The sequence below is a fragment of the Sus scrofa genome, chromosome 15 (genome assembly GCF_000003025.6).
Source record: "Sus scrofa isolate TJ Tabasco breed Duroc chromosome 15, Sscrofa11.1, whole genome shotgun sequence".
Lineage (NCBI taxonomy): Eukaryota > Metazoa > Chordata > Mammalia > Artiodactyla > Suidae > Sus > Sus scrofa.
Window position 1 is genome coordinate 53,093,613 of NC_010457.5, and position 14,830 is coordinate 53,108,442.

At 37.5% G+C, this 14,830-nt stretch overlaps 1 protein-coding gene across 1 annotated transcript in view; it reads right to left on the reverse strand.

The window, feature by feature from the left end:
* The window catches only part of NRG1 (neuregulin 1), a 1,062,454-nt gene that overhangs the window by 468,063 nt on the left and 579,561 nt on the right, over window positions 1-14,830 (reverse strand). The gene's annotated exons all lie outside the window — the stretch shown is intronic.

Consider the following 14,830-nt stretch of genomic DNA (forward strand, 5'->3'; position numbering starts at 1 on the left):
CATTGTTTCCTGTGTTACACAGTGAATCCTTGTTGTTTCTCTATTTCATATGTAGTGGTATATATCTGTTAATCCCATACTCCTAATTTATTCGCCCCCCTTCCCCTCCATTTCCCTATTGGTAACCAGAGGTTTGTTTTCTGCCTGTGAGTCTGTTTCTGTTTTGCTTATATATTCACTTATTTTTCTTTTAAATTCCACATACAAGTGGTATCATACAGAATTTGTTTTTCTTTTACTTCACTTAGTATATTTTTAGGTCCATTTATAACTGCTGTAGATGGCGAGATTTTACTCTTCTTTATGGCTGAGTAGTATTTTATTACATGTATAGAGCATGTCTTCTTTACCCATTCATCTGTCGATGTACAGTTAGGTAGCTTCCATGTTTGGGCTCTTGTAAATAGAACAGTACACGTCCTCAACACTGTTTTCCAAAAATTAGGGAAGCCATATTTCTTTCCCCCTTTTTTTTTTTTAGGGTTGCACCCACGGCATATGGAAATTCCCAGGCTAGGGGGTCGAATTGGAGCTACAGCTACTCATCTATGCCACAGCCAAGCAACACCAGATCCAAGCCATGCCTGCAACCTACACCACAGCTCATGGCAATGCCAGATCCTTAACCCACTGAGCAAGGGCAGGGATTGAACCTGCATCCTCATGGATCCTAGTCAGGTTTGTTAACCACTGAACCACAAAGGGAACTCCCAGGAAGCCATCTTTCTTAAACCAAACTATATTCACTGATAGTTTGGAGTATCAAAAGTCAGGGTAAATCACAATGGCTTCATCCATCTGACAAACTGAGACAAACTTGTTAGCTATTGCATTAACTCTTCCTGGATCAGCTTTAGTAAAGGTTTACTGCAAGAGCACATAGGGTACCTCAGGAACAAGGAAATCACTTCCAAAAAGTAAGCATTCCCTCCTGCCTCGCTGGAAGGATTAATCCTTCTGATTGTTAGTTTCACATTTCATAAGTTTTAAATCAGGACCCAAAGATTCTTTTCAACTCCTACACAGCAGTGGATGCCACTGCTGTTGTGAAACTATCATTTACACGTTGTTCAGACTTTCCATCCAAAAGGTCAAAGACTTATACAGAGGAGATGTTAATGCTCCCTTTATGTGGAGACCTTTTTAACGTACCTTACTTTTTATTTTAAAAGATCACTGGAGTTACTGAGTGTGGCTTTGATAAATATCACAGAGATTAGTCTATGTTCGTTGATGACAATTCTAGATGATAGAGGGGAAAAAAATCTGTCGTTGTCACATGATAGTGCAGACATTACACTTTTCAACAACTAATGAATAAAAGAAACTTTTTTTTCTTTCCAAAGCTGGGGAGCTTTCAAGGCCCTGTGGATATACCACTTCCTCAATGGTCTTTCCAAATCTCACCATGCAGAATCCTTCCTTTTACTGTGATCTCATAATATTATTTTGGAACCACTACTTAGAGCCCTAATTTCATTCCCATTCATATCATGCTTCATTTTTAATGTCTTTGTTGTGGTTTTTTTTGGTTTGTTTTGTTTTTTTCTGTGTGTGGCAAATTGTAGACCCTCATTATTCAAACAAGAAATATATCTCAGGTCTTTTCATTGTGGAATGTTGTGCAGTATCCTGACAACTGGTTTTCTTGTGTATTATAGCAGCTATGACTCTTGATGTTCCTCAGGTTTCTCTCTTTACTTTGCTTACTAGTTTCAGTGGTTTCATTTAGGCCTCTCTCCAGAGTTTGACGGCAAAGATTTTGTTTTAATTGAAGTATAGGTGACTTGCAATATTATATTAGTTTCAAGTATATAGCATAGTGATTCAATATTTTTGCAGATTATATTCTATTATGGGTTATTATAAGATCATGGGTATAATTCTCCATGCTATACAGTATATCCATGTTGCTTATCTATTTTATACACAGTATCTGTATCTCTTTATCTCTTACCCCTAATTTGTCTCTCTTCCTTCCCTCTCCCCTTTGTTAACCATACATTTGTTTTCTCTATCTGTGAGTCTATTTCTGTTTTGCATATACATTCATAAATATATATTCCACATATAAGTGGTATCATACAGTACTTATCTTTCTCAGTCTACTTATTTCACTAAGCATAATATCCTCTAAATCTATCCATGTTGCTGCAAATGGCAGAATTCTTTTTATGATTAATATGCCATTATACACACACACACACACACACACACACATCTTCCTAATTCAATCATCTGTTGAACATTGGGGTGCATGTATTTTTTCCAAGTATTATTTTCTTTTTTTCCAGATATATACCTAGGAGTGGAATTGCTGGATCATATGGTAGTTCTATTTTTAGTCTTTGCACTTATCTTACCTCTGGCTTTAATGTTTTCCTTACATTTAAAAATCTTTTAGGTGTTCCCGTCGTGGCTCAGTGATGAATCCTACCAGGAACCATGAGGTTGCAGGTTTGATCCCTGGCCTTTCTCAGAGGGTTAGGGATCTGGTGTTGCTGTGAGCTGTGGTGTAGGTCACAGACACGGCCCAGATGCTGTGTTGCTGTGCCTCTGGCGCAGGCCGGCGGCAACAGCTCTGATTAGACCCCCTAGCCTGGGAACCTCCATATGCCACAGGAGCAGCCCTAGAAAGGGCAAAAAGACCAAAAAAAAAAAAAAAAAACTTTTAACTTTTCTTCCCTTAAATTAATTCAATTGGTTACAATGGCTCTTTATATTTATCTATTTTTGTGACTATATTAATGCAACTGTGAAATGAAACAGAATATCTAAAAATAAGACAATAAACAGATACTTAATAAATGATCATTGAACTTATTTTTTAGCGATTATCAGATAAATTCTTCTTACACAGGAGTTACTGGGTGGCTGTGTTAATTTCAGAAAAAATGGTAATTAGTTAAAGATACCAGCCTTTGAAAATTAAAAAAAAAAAAAACCTTTATTACACATGATTTTTTTTCCCCTCAATAGTTATTATTAGAATTACCCAAATAGTGGTAGGCAAGTAAGGCTGGTTCTACTGTTGGCTTTAGGTTCCATTTCTTATGTTTCAAATGGAGGTGGGGGCGGGGCTAAAAGATCACTAAGTCCTTCTTCACCTCTAACATTATAAGATTCTTCAATACCCTTGGCTCTACTTCTCTCTGTCTATGTTGACACAGCCCCAGAACATCGGGGAGGAGGTTTCAAAGTTGATATAAATCTTTCAGGCACTTAGTTTTCAGTGTTGGTTTAAATTTCTAGACTGATGATGAATTAAGAAAGAGCTCTTGGAGAATTTGACAGTGTGGGAATGTCTATCCCGCCCACCCAGGATAATCTCTGGATTTTTCTGAGGCTTGATAGTCACAGAAGCATATATATGGGGAAATAAATGAAAAAAATAAGTCCATATTTAGGTAATGGAACAGAAAAAGAGCTAAATGATTTCAAGGATATTTTCTCCATTAATGATTAGTCACATAATTTGAAAGCCTTAGAAAAACTCTTTGGGAGAAAGACAAGGCAAGACAGAAGGAGAGGAAATTACAAAAAGTGGAAACTGGACAATGGGAACAGGCTGTGGACTCAGGCAGTTGCGTGAAACTGTACCATTACTTCTCCTACATTCTCCCCGTGCCCCAAACTTTCTTGAACCTTTCCCATGTGTACACACGTCCCCCAGAATACCAAACAGGAAGGCAATACTTCACAATGTTGAGGGCATACATTTTTAGTGGCTTCTATCCACTTACCTCGGTGGTTCCCTCATCGGCCCAGAGTATTGTCTCTAGCATGAAGATAATAACAGTACTTACAGCATAGGGATGCTATACAGATATTAATTAAGATGATGTACAGCATCTGTCATGCATTCATTTGTTTATCAAACATATTTTAGTAAACACCTTCTATTGTTGTGCCAAGCACTAGTCCAGTTACTTGGAATATATTCATGAACAAAATGAAGGCTCCTACCATATAGAATATATTCGTGAACAAAATGAAGGTTCCTACCCATATGGCAGTTCCTTTGTAAGTAGCTAAGTAAGGTGACCAAATAACAAGGGACAAAAGGGAGGAGGTTTCAGGTGCAAGCTGGATGTTCTTTGATATGGGGCTGTATGAAGAGAAAAGGTTGGAGAATGTCGGCTGAGAATGGCCAGGGCCTCAACTTGGCACACAGTCTCATGTCTTGGCATCTCCAGGATTTGGCCAGTATTGCTCGGATATATGCTAACCTATTTATGCATATTCTTAAAATTTTTACGCTTTTCAAGACAAGGAACATATCATCAAAATTGTTATAAAACAGGAACGTCTCATCATTTAGAACTTCTAATCCACCATGACAAACCTATTTTTTTTCCCCATTTTTCAAGGTGGTTTCTATGATGAAATTTAATGTAATATACTCTGTAACGGGCTTTACAATCAAGGGTGTCTAACTAAGTAAAAAAAAAAATTGATAACATTTACTGTTGCTTTGCAGAGTCAATTGAAAAAACACATATATTTTCAAAAGGAGACATACTGGGTAGAAGACATAAAATGAGGAGTCTGCAGTCCAGTGTTTATAGTTCCACTGCCACAATTCAGCCACAAAGCTGCTAGTACTTTATGCAGAATCCTGATAAATTCTCCTTCTGATACTTGCTTTCATGACTTCATCATTTGGAGATGTATGTATGTGTGTGTGTGTGTGTGTGTGTGTATATATATATATATATATGCCCTTCTAAGTGCAAGGAAGTCAGATTCCACCACATGCTATATATCAAATAACTACTTAATTGGAGGTTGTGTTGGAAATTCTTACTAGCAGTCCTAAGTATATAAGAAACTAAGACAAACACAAACAGGATTTAATATTGTGCATTCCCAATTCTGGGATTTTTATAAATCTTCTCATTTTCCAGGTGTTGTAGATTTTTAGGATTACCACTATTTGGTAAATCATACTGTGTCCTAAGCCTTCCAGGTGTCAGGAGGTTTATGCTCACAGCAACTTGACTTGTTAGTAAATAGCAATTCTCCTCTGTTACAGATAGAATACAATTATATGCAGGCTATGGACTTTTTCAAGGCTATAAGTGGCAGAGCAAGAGCTTGAACTCGAGGCCATGAGGTCCTCATGCCCAGGTTCATGAGGACATTTCTTGTCTATAAGTGGCAGAATGAGAGCAGTGTGGACCTAGGGACATGAGGTCGGCTTTAGTCAAGAGGGGCTTAATAATATTGGCAGGAAAAATCATAATACGCAAGGGAGAGCTATTGAAACACATTTAATATTCATCACAAATGATTACATGTACATATTTATATTCACACATGTCCCAAATTCGGGGATATAAAATCAGGAGTCTGTTTCAGCTTCTGAAATGGAAATGTCTAAGGTAATCTTTTCTCACCATGACTGCCCAATACTCAGGCGGTTGTCAAAGCACAGATTCTGGTCCTCACTCCTTAGAGATGCCTATTTAATAAATCTTGGATGGGGAACAACCATGTGTATTTTACAAACATTCCTCAGCTGAAACTGGAGTGTAGTCACAGCTGAAAAGCAAAGCTTCGAGATATTTAAAAGCCTATGATAATTCATCCCCTGCCTACTTTGTCAGCAGTGTCTTAGGTAAGACAAAACTCAATGTTTAATTAATAGTCTTTCCATTTACATTATTAGATAAAGACATACACACACATGCCTATAGTGACAGGAGCACTGGAAGAGGTCGTTTTCTTTCTTTCTTTCTTTCTTTTTTTATTTTTTTATTTTCCCACTGTACAGCAAGGGGGTCAAGTTATCCTTACATGTATACATTACAATTACATTTTTTTCCCCACCCTTTGTTCTGTTGCAACATGAGTATCTAGACAAAGTTCTCAATGCTATTCAGCAGGATCTCCTTGTAAATCTAAGTTGTGTCTGATAAGCCCAAGCTCCACTACCATTGAAAATAACCCTGTAGGTGGTTTCCCTTTTCTCTACACCCTCTCCAGCACTTGTTATTTGTAGACTTACTAGTGAAAGCCCTTCTGACCAGGGTAAGGTGGTACCTCATTGTAGTTTTGATTTGCATTTCTCTAATAGTTAGTGGTGATGAGCATTTTTTTCATGTGCCTGTTGGCCATCTATATATCTTCTTTGGAGAAATGTCTATTTAGATCTTCTGCCCATTTTTCTATTGGGTTATTTGTTTTTTTGCTGTTGAGTTATATGAGTTGTATGCATATTTTGGAGATTAAGTCCTTGTCAGTTGCATCATTTGCAACTATTTTCTCTCATTCCACGGGTTGTCTTTTGGTTTAAGTTTGGGGTTAGTAGATACAAACTATTATATTTAGAATGGATAAGCAATGAGGTCTTGCTGTATAGGCCAGGGAACTATATGCAATCACCCATTATAGAACATGATGAAAGATAATATGAGAAAAAGAATGTGTGTGTGTGTGTATATATACACATGTGTATATATATATGTATGACTGGGTCACTTTGCTGTACAGCAGAAGCTGACAGAACATTGTAAATCAACTATAGTAAAATTTAAAAAATAAATAAATAAAATAACCATGGAGCAACACAATGTGCCATAGTGGATAAGATCTGGGAACAGAAAAACAAATACTAGCAGAAAACCTAGTATTGTATCAAAATAAGTATGCAATACCTAGTGTCAAAGTCTGAAGTTTAGTAAATACTATTGTACTGATGTTCCTAGGTTCAAGTTTCAACAAATGTACCATGCTTATGCAAATTTTTAACATTAGGGGAAGCTGGGTGAAGGTTATATGGGAACTCTGTACTTGCTCTGCAACTTTAATGCAAATCTAAGATCATTCTAAAATAAAAGGCTAAGTTTTCTTTTAAAAAAAATCACAGTTATCTAGATACAAAACTTTTAAAGTGTCACTTCTGTTTTCAAGGTTATGAAATGTCCCCAAAAGGTGGCCATAACCTAAAGTGTAAGCGGCAATGGGGAAGGCAGAGGGAAGGGAGGATATGGAGGTCGGGAGGGTCAAAGAGATCAAGAAAAGGTGGAAGGTAGCAGAATCCAGGAAAGCCCAGCCCAAGCCAGGTGCTGGAGGCCACATAAAGCTTCTCTGAATCACAGAGATTATGCTGATCCTTTGAGATATTTCATTCTGCAGACTGTTGTACACAGTATAGGACCAAATGGTTGAATGCTTTTGGCACTTAGAAAAAGAATTGGGGCAGAGCTTTGGCAGGATACAGGGAACAGAATTCTGTGGGTTACTGAAAAGGGTACTAAATGAGTAATGTAAGTAGCTAATGCCAATACTAATAAACTTCAGAAATGAAGACGAACTCATCTCCAGGGCACTGAGAAAGGAGAATTGAGCTTGAGGAAAAAAAATGGAGAGTGTTAGGAGCAAAAGAACAGAGGGAGCCCTCTGGTGTCTTTGTTCTATGGGCTGCTCCTGCTCGGAGTGGAAGCATGGAATTGCTGGGACAGCCAGGTACTTGCTCCAAAGTCGCATATCTTATCGACGACTACTTTTTAAATGAGAAACCACAGATGGTTTCAAAATTATCTAGGTATTGACCTTTTTTCAAAAAACTTCTGCCCCAGAGATTTCCTTCTGTTCACCCCATACTTTTCACTTGTGAGCCTCTCTCCTGATGCACTTTCCTTCATAAAACCAACACAGAGAGGTTATCTAGGTGTTTTAGCAACCCCGTTTCCATCTGGACAAGTTCGGGCAATTGAAGGTTACACACCCAGGTTTGGGGGTGTGCATGACAATGATGTCCCGGTATCGCTCATTTTATCAAGTCGGGGCAAAGAAGTACACGGGGGTAAAACATACGTTGCAACATGTTGGGAGCTTATGAACCATCTAATTACCCAGTTCAAGATTCAGTTGACAGCCAGGTCCCAGAACTTATAAAATAGAGGGAAAACAAAAAGAAATGAATGAAATACAAGTCTTGTATAAAGCTGACCACAAGAGGCTGGTGAGGGAAGGGGAAATGTGTGAAAAAGCCTTCATAAAAGTTCACATGAGTCATCTGGAATGTGATTACATAAACTGGAGTGAGAGTAAAACCCACAGGTTTTCACATTTGACAGAAATGAGAGTTGAGGGAAAAGAAAAGTTAAATTAGTTTATCTTTCCTATTTATATGTCTCTAATGTCTAGATATCTATTATTTGGTAGTCCTGAACTGGTTTTATATATATAATTTTTTTTTGTTTTGTTTTTTCTTAAGGGGGTCATTATGTGCCTCTCTTTTTAACTGCAAAAACTCAAACTTACTTTTTTCTTCTTTGGTGGTTTCAACCTGGAAGGTGAGCCCCAGTTAGGAATATCTTCATTACTCATACTTGGATTTGGGAGAGGAAACAGTGACTCTACCAAAACTATAATCCAGAGCCCAGTATGTGCAGGTCTCTTACTGATCTCGAGTAATCAATAAGCTGTTGAGCTAACATCCATTTTGTTTTTGCACGTGCATTTCGATGCTAACATGGCTCATCCTAAGCTTTCCTCCTTCAAGAGGTAATGTGATGCAGTGGTTAAGAGGCTGGACTCTGAGGCCAGATGGCCTGGGTTGGATCCTTGGCTCTGCCACTTAGTTGTGTGATCTCAGTTTGTACCTGTTTACGCTCAGTTGTCTTCCCTGCAAAACGGGGGTGATAATACTTATCTCAGAGGGTTGTAAGGATTAAATGAGTTCAGAGATGTAAAGTGCATGTCCCAGTCCCTGCCCCATAATAAGTACTGTGTAAGGATTAGCTATTATCATTCATTGTGGGGGGTCGAATATTTCCTTTTCCCCCAACTTTGAAATGGTATTTCAGAGTGGGAGTGGAGGAGAAGGGATGGACAGAGAGACTAAGTCAATCTTCCCCTTGCTTCACACATAAGCACCCCAGGAAAACATTGGGAGGCGCCTGTGCAGAAATTAGGTAAAATTTTGGCTTTGTGTGTTAAAATGCAATTTCTCCAGAGCTCGACACAGTCTTCAGTTTGATTCGTGGGTTTCTCATCCTGTTTATACATGTCCTAGATTCGAAATCATAAGCTGGGCCAGAGTTTTCAACACTTCTTGGACTACAGCTATTAAATCACTCTTTTGAACCACATACGACTCAAAATATGGTTGTACTTAACACATGGTCATGATTTTTTTTGCCTTAAACAGCATGCCAAAATTCATTAGAGTAATCTTTCTTTTAAATGAGCCTAAACATTACTATTTCTTATACGGTGGATTTCAGAGCTTACTATTGATTTTCAAATCACTTTGAGAGGCACTGGTGTCTGAGTCAATGGTCTTTCAGAAAGTGGGTCTTGCTTACTACCCTCTTTTGCATAGTTTGAGCTAGCTGTCAATCATCCCTTCATGGTGGTGGCGGGGAGGAGATGAGGGGAGTGGAAATGAAGAGTTATCTAGCTTATTCTAGACTTTACATTTTATGAGCTAAAGAATATTTTTTAAAATGAAGACTGACATCAAGTTGCAAATTTTATTTTTGAAGTAAAACCAAATTATCATCTACTGACACTATTAATAAAAAATAATTCTTTACCACATATATAATTATATACATTGTTATATATAAGTGGTATGTGTACATTCACACATTCCCAGAGGGATCATGTCAAGTAGAATATGATGAGAAAAAGTCTACATTTTTTAATAAAAATTTTTAACAATTTTTTTCTATTAGAATGGAAGATTCATCTAGGCAGGAAGTTTGCCTTTCTCATTTTTCTCCAATTACCCAGTGTCATTCTTAGACTCTAAAAGGTAGTCAATATTTGTTGAATAAATGAATAACTATACATGTCTGCAAACTACATTGCCATCATTTCTTTCAATTTTTCATTACAGGCTGCCTCTGATAAAATACCATCAGAGTCCAAATACAGTATTGGAAACTGTTGATCTATTAAAATATGCTTGGGAATCTGCCACATGTTATGTAGAAAAACACTGGGAGGCAATGTATTTGTATCTTTGAAGCGCCGCAAAAAAATGATAATAGTAAGATTTTTGAAAAGATTGCTCAATATTTCTATTATAAAGGTAAGTAATTTAAAAAGATATTCTAGCCAGTGTATCCCAAGCTGTGTTTGGCAATATGTTAGTGGGGATCCATTTTAATGAGTCACTGCTGCCTTTAAAAAATGAGATAGAAAAGCAGAGAATAGAAGATATCACTGCGTATCATATAGAGAAATGTTTTGTTTTAGGAAAATCCTTCAACTATTTCTGGAGTCAAATAAATGCACATATAGATATTGATGAATGCATTTTGGACTATGGATCTTAGAGGAAAAGAGTTTGTGATTCACTTAGGTGGACTTATTCCTTGCCTCTAGTCAAACACGAAGCCATCTCCAAAAGATTTTCATTGCTTTCTTAAATGAAAGCCTAAAAGCTTCTGTGGGATAATGATGCATAATAAACGACTAAAATATAGTGAAGCTTAGCTAATTAAGTCAACTGTTTTTATGGGATCAATCGGAGAGGAGAAGAATAAACATATAGCCCTAACAAAGAGGATTATTTGAAAGAGATGAGAAAGAGAAGAGACACTGAAAATGTCGAGCTTTATTTACCTGAAACTTGTGCTCCTAGAAAAGAGCAATGATTAAGAAATCCCTCCAGTCTTTTGTGTTCTGGCAAATAACTAGCCACAAAGCACCAATCTTTGTACACATTTAGATAAGACTCATGTCCACCCTTCCTCATGACTCCATTAAGACTTGTATATGAATCTCTCATTCACCAGATTCTATAAAACCCCAGACCTCTTTCCTTTTTTTTGAGGCCTTCAGCATTAATAAATATTATTGCAATATAATTGCAATAGTTTGCATAAAGTAATCTCAGTTGTCTGGTGCATCTTGTCTTTGATAGCTTGGGGTCATGCCTTGAATAGATTGGCTCTTGCATTCAAATCCTTGTTTACTCCAAGACAAGCACTGAGGCCTCTTGGAGAGCACTGAGCTCCACTCCTGGTTCAGGGATTCAATGATGAGTCCAAGCGGTCCTGTGATATGAACTCTTGTCCACTGGTTGCATGGCAAGTGTCTGATTTGCATTTCTTTTGAGCACTCACTGGTTTTCTGGTGCTAGCTTCTTTTGGTTTTGTGGTCTGACCATTTGGTGATCTCTATAAATGGATTAAGGATTTATGGAGGACTTGCCTCTCTTGTGTGAAAGATAACAGAGAATTTGATTTGTTCCTGTCTTCTGTTTGTCTCTTTTGAGCTCAAATCAATTAAGATTCGTACCCACTGGGAAGGAAACAGCTCTCTGCTATGGACCAGGAAGTTTTGTAATTCTGTGTTTACTCTTCACCCATGGCTTAAATTTTAGAATTGAAGCAAAACTTTGTCTCTGTTTGCATTTCTGTGTGTCTATAATTCAGAAAGGATGTTACCTCTCATGGTGCGACATCTAAGAGTTCCCTATTTCAGGAGAGGACTATCAGATTAGATTGTACAGACTCTTATAAGGGCTCTATTTTAACAAGCTTAGCGATGATCACTCACATAAAAGGAAGAGTTCTAAAGTTCCCAGACTTTAAGGAAATTATACTAAATCAAGTTATTTACTCAATACTGGATTGATACTAAGCGAAATTAATTAATGGATGCTCACTGGATTGCTAAATCATTTTTAAGTAAGGTAGAAAGTTGAAATAGTGATTTGAAGGTTACATCATTTTTCCTTTTATATTTATGTATTACAGAAAGGTTCAATATATTTGGGTCTGACAACAAATATGTTCTTTTTTTGTCATTCTGCAAAGTTGTATTATAAGGGATATGAACTGCTATTAAAAGCTGTGACATGTAATTATGAGCTCTGCTAGTCTACTACAAAATGCTGAGGTGTAACAGTTCACATTTATCCATCTCCCTTCTTCTTCTGGGAAATAAGTTACTTTGGTTAAAAATTATAATTTGAATCATATTCTCTACCACTGAGCTACCATGCAAACTATTACATTTAGAATGGATAAGCAATGCAGTCCCACCATATAGCGCAGGGAACTATATGCAGTCTCTTGGGCTGGGGTAGACCATGATGGAAGATACTATAAGAAAGGGAATATGTGTGTACACACACACACATACATACACACATACATTCATACATATATGAATGACTGGGTCACTTTGCTATACAGCAGAAATTGTCACAACATTGTAAATCAACTATGCTTTAATTAGAAAAAAACAAAAAACAAACACTAAAAACATGGGAGTTCCCACTGTGACCCAGTGGTAACGAACCCTACTAGAATCCATGAGGAAGTGGGTTTGATACCTGGCCTCACTCAGTGGGTTAAGGATCTGGCCTTGCCATGAACTGTGGTGTAGGTCTCAGAAGTGGCTCAGATTCCGAGTTGCTATGGCTGTGGTATAGGCTGACAGCTGTAGCTCCAATTAGACACCTGGGAACTTCCATATGCCGTGGGTGTGGCCCTAAAAAGACAACAAAAAAAGTTTACTAAAACAAACAAAAATTATAATTGATACATGTGAATAAGACTATACTAGGATTTATAGTGGCAGAGAGGTACAACTTTGTGTGTAAGATTTGCAGGACATGTTTTTGTTAAGGAAAAAAAAATAGCTTCATCTTTAAGTCAACCAGCTAGTTGCTAATGAATAGATGCACAGCATTGTAGAAGGCTTGTAGAAAAGAAGTCAAATCTGTGGTCAAAGTTGGCAAAGGTTTGATGGGCTCATTTATAAGAATCTAAAAATGACGTTTAGTATCAAAAACTATACTGATGCAAAGGAGAACTGTTTTTCCCTCTGTTAAAAAGAAACTTTTATGGGATTATTGGTCCTGTCTTAATAAGACTTGTAAATGTTGTTCTTTCCCTGCTGAGTAATCTGCCTAGAAGGCAAAGATTCTGTGTCTTAGAATGATTTCCTGTATTTTATGTTGACTTTTATCATCTTCTTGATTATTTAAGAAAACAAAGTCTTTTTACTTCTGAAAAAAAGGATTTTTTTACAATCACATTACCATCTGTGTTTACTTTTAAAATCTTTTACTGTCTCTTTAGTTAAACAGGTAGCCAAGTACAGTTTCAAGCAACCCTTGGTCTTATCTTAATCGGGTGTTTAAATCTTCTGACAATTTTGGTATTTTCCTTTCCCCCAAACTGAGATATCCTAAGTGATACCTTTTATGTTTAAAACCTCCTTTGATATTTCCCACAGGGTTCCTTGGAAATCACAAAGAACTTGGTTTTTTTTACTTTATAAAAAGAGAGATGCTAAAAACAATTAGGTTTATTTGGTATATTATTATTAATGGGAATCATTGTCAAATCAGAAACGATGATTAGTTTTCCCTAGGACAAATCCAATTGGGTAAAATGTCATTACCATCAATATTTCAGAGATTGTGTCCTGTATGGGAAATTCTTAGAGAATTATCAACATCCTGGTTACCCATAATATGTTTCTATTTGAGCCCTGGTGCTGCTCCGTCTGATTTTAGATGACGACAACAACATAGTGTTATCAGTCATAGCTTCAGCTATTTTTAAAATGTAAATTTGGAGTTCCTGCCGTGGTGCAGCGAAAACGAATCTGACTAGGAACCATGAGGTTGCAGGTTCAATCCCTGGCCTTGCCTAGTGGGTTGAGGATCTGGCGTTGCCGTGAGCTGTGGTGTAGGTGTCCAAGATGCGGCTTGGATCCCACGTTGCTGTGGCTCTGGCATAGGCTGGCAGCTACAGCTCCGATTAGACCCCTAGCCTGGGAACCTCCATATGCCACCAGTGTGGCCCTAAAAAGACGAAAAAATAAAAAAATAAAATGTAAACTCAGTCACAACTTTCCTTCTTTGGTGTGAAGCTAACACCTTCTAAGCCAATGGTTTTCCAATGGGGATTCTTGCAATGAGCCCTCAACAGATCTTTAACTTTTGAAAACTCTAAGTTAACCACAGTCATATTAAGTCTTGTATCATCTATACATAAGTTTGACTTGACTGTGGTGCTTCCCTGAAAGCTATTGCCAATCAGTAAGACAGAGTACTTTGTCTTAAATAAGAGATTGTCTCTGAGCCCCATGGATAAAGGCTATGCCAGGGACTTGCGATTTGGGGCAGAGCCTTCTGAAAGCTTTGCTTAAACAACTCTGAGCCTACAGCAGTGGAGGAAGGCAGGATTTCCAGAACCCCTAGTGGACAAGTAGATGTGTTTATGAGACTGCTAAGCCATGATGGAGCAGAATAAGAATTACATAGGATTGAATGAACTGATAAGGGATGATTGTGGTTTCAGAATATTGTTGATGTGTCAATGGTCTATTTTCTGGATATATGGAACCTCTCTTTCTTTTAAAGCTAACCATAACTCATAACAATGCAGTGGTATATGATTTTGTCAAGAGAATAAGATATCTATAAACACTATCTTTTTCTTTCTGCCTGACTGTTGCAGAATTCAGAAACTCTTTTGAATACTTTTGCTTTCATGACAATATAGTTATTTGCAGAGGTTCAATATAAATCTCTCTTCCTGGTTATCAGGGAACATTGGAGACATTAGGTATGCAATCATGGTCTTGCCTGGAATGTTTATTTGAGAATGATACCCATTTAAACAGATATGACCAGACACTGCTAAGGAACCAGGATAGATTTTATGGATCCAAGGTTTCAAAGCTCTGTTGAAAAAACAGGCCTGATTCCTGGCTTACAGTGTTTCCAGCTTTAGGGTTGATGGAGAAAAGTCACTTCCTGGCAGGCCCAGGAAACCTGGGATATTTTTGGGAAGTCCAAAAGAGAGGAGTTCACCCAAATATGTAAATACTATGGGTAAAATCT